Raw genomic sequence first — 2,510 nt, 5'->3', positions numbered from 1 at the left:
ATAAGTACACTTCCTGGCCAGGCAGGAACTGAACAATGCCCAGAACCCCGGAAAATTATTCACACCCCTACGCTGCCCTGGCGTGTGCAAGCCCAGCCCACTTTGCGTACGTATAAATAGGATAACAATGCAGCCACATGTCCCAGTTCTTCCACACTGCCTTAGGTGATACGGCTTGATCCACCTCGCATATCACATTGCGCAATTAAAAAAAGGGATCCATGAGGTGTACAACATCCTGGCAATCAAAACTCAATTTGAATTGTGAACTCTGCTGGCCGTAGTGTTTGGACACACAACAATGACAGCAGGTGAGCATTGGGGCCTGGGCGCACAGGGGCTACAAATGAGCGCGGTTCGGCAGGAGGGGTGGGGTGCAACAGCCTGGGTGCGCAGGCGCGAACAAGCAATGTTTTCGTGCGTGATAATGTGATCCCTGACCTCATTCAGTCACATCTCTGTCTCATTTTAAGGACCTGTTGGACCGTACAGTAGGACTGAGCCAGCGGGCAGCGCTGCCCTACAGACACGTGGCGTTGGCTTTTGGGGCACTGTAGTGAGCCTCTTACTAAGTGTACATGCACACAGGCTTGCACCACTGCATTACACGAGCACATTATTCTTCTAGCATGCGTTCTGTTCCTTTGTATGTGAACGTTGGCATAACATATTATTATTTAACCTTGTTCACTCCAACTCCTCTTTGAACCACGATTACCAATAACAGTTGGTAGATCGTACTTCAAGAAGGAAGGATACACTCAACTGGTGTTCTATATTAAGCTTGAAATAAACCTTCATTTACCTTAAGATGTTTCCAGCATTATATTATTACTCCCTTTTAGGACACTGAGTTGGATGTGCCAAAATGGGCGGAGCAGGTGCTCAGCCCATGATTATGCCCTGGGCATTCTGACGCCTTCCATCGTGGTAGCAAGACACCGTCCCCGACCGAACCTGCTGTGCCACCCTGAGAGAGGCACCCCGGAGTCAAAGCTTGCACCGGCACGTCGTTGGACACAACGGTGGCGGCAGGTGAGCAATGAAGCCTCAGTGCACAGGAGCTGCAATTGAGCACAGTGCACGGGAAGGGTCTGGAGTGCAACAGCCTTGGTGCACAGGTGCAGGCAAGCATTGTTGCCATAGATAATAATATAATCTCTGGCCTCATTCATATCTCTGTTTCATTTTAAGGACTTGCTGGACCACACTCTTTCTCGCAGACCCCAGCATCCCAGACACACGGGTGACGGGAGGTGAACAGTGGGGGCTGGGTGCAGTAGGCCGACGTTCTGTCTCCTCCTCCCCCTGTTATTTTGAATCTCCCTCCCCTTCTCCCTTCCACCCACTGTCTCTCTCTCCCATTCTAACTTTCTTCCTTTCATTCTGACTACCTTTCTTTTTCTCTTGGACAAATCCACACATACTTATGTTTCTTTTTTGTCTTGCAGGTTTTGTACGTTGTTCCGGAAGAGTCCCACCCACTTATTTCATGTTATACCTTTGTTTGTTCGAATAAAGTTGTGTTTCCATTTATTTGTGCTCTTTCAATAAAGGTTATTTTTTTTACCAATAGATAAGTGAGTGTATGGGTGTTCTTTTGCTGACAACACATCTCCATAGTTTATCGTGAAAATCGGCGGTTGATAGGAGTTTATGAGAGAAAACATTTGTAATTTTGCGGTGCACCTAACAAATATAAACCAACAGACTGTTACATAAATGAAGCCTGGTTAATTCTACAACTGCAAGGGTTCTAATAGTGTATCACTTTATAACACCATGAGTGCTGTCCATGTGATTACAGAACCAATAAGGCACTGCCTAAGACCACCAATGCTTCAGGTACTGGTGAGGCCCACCCTGCATATTTAAGTAAAGCCTCGGAGGGTGGGGATCCCTGGACTTGGTTTGGCCTCAAAGCCCCCAGAACAATTAGTAAACTATACCCAGGGCTGTGGCGATCCCCGAGGCTGCGAAACATCTCTGTGCCCTCTTGTGCCTAATTAACATGTGCGATTAAGGTCCTGAGTGCTGCAGAGACCCCGCAGTATTATAATAGGATTGGCCCCGGAACATTACCCACCATGGGGCTCATTTAAATGAATGGGTGAGACCTCACTTAATTGGTATTTTTTCCATTTTTACCATCTGGATCCTCTTTATTTAAGCGATACACGGTTTTCCTTCTCTTGCTTCAGCGAGGCAAACAAGGTTTTTCTATCACAGGGTAGAAGCCATGCTCCCGCCCTGTAATAGCAAACATAAATATCCTGCGGATGCACACCCCGGGACATTGTATGAGCTGCGCCTGGGAGGTGGCGCTCCATAGAGCCATGATACATTGGTTACTGCATAACTACAGAATTAGTATAAACGCATACCAACACTGCTTGCACACCTGTAGTACAGCGACCAGAGTGTAGTGAAGAGGCAGAGGAAGTCCAAAATCAAAAAATATAAATCCTACCAGAGGTCAGATGACATAGTTCGATAAGCTGACGACCCTG

Source organism: Lissotriton vulgaris, unplaced genomic scaffold (genome assembly GCF_964263255.1).
Source record: "Lissotriton vulgaris unplaced genomic scaffold, aLisVul1.2 SCAFFOLD_2957, whole genome shotgun sequence".
Taxonomy (NCBI): Eukaryota; Metazoa; Chordata; class Amphibia; order Caudata; family Salamandridae; genus Lissotriton; species Lissotriton vulgaris.
Note: the sequence above shows the minus strand (reverse complement) of the source record.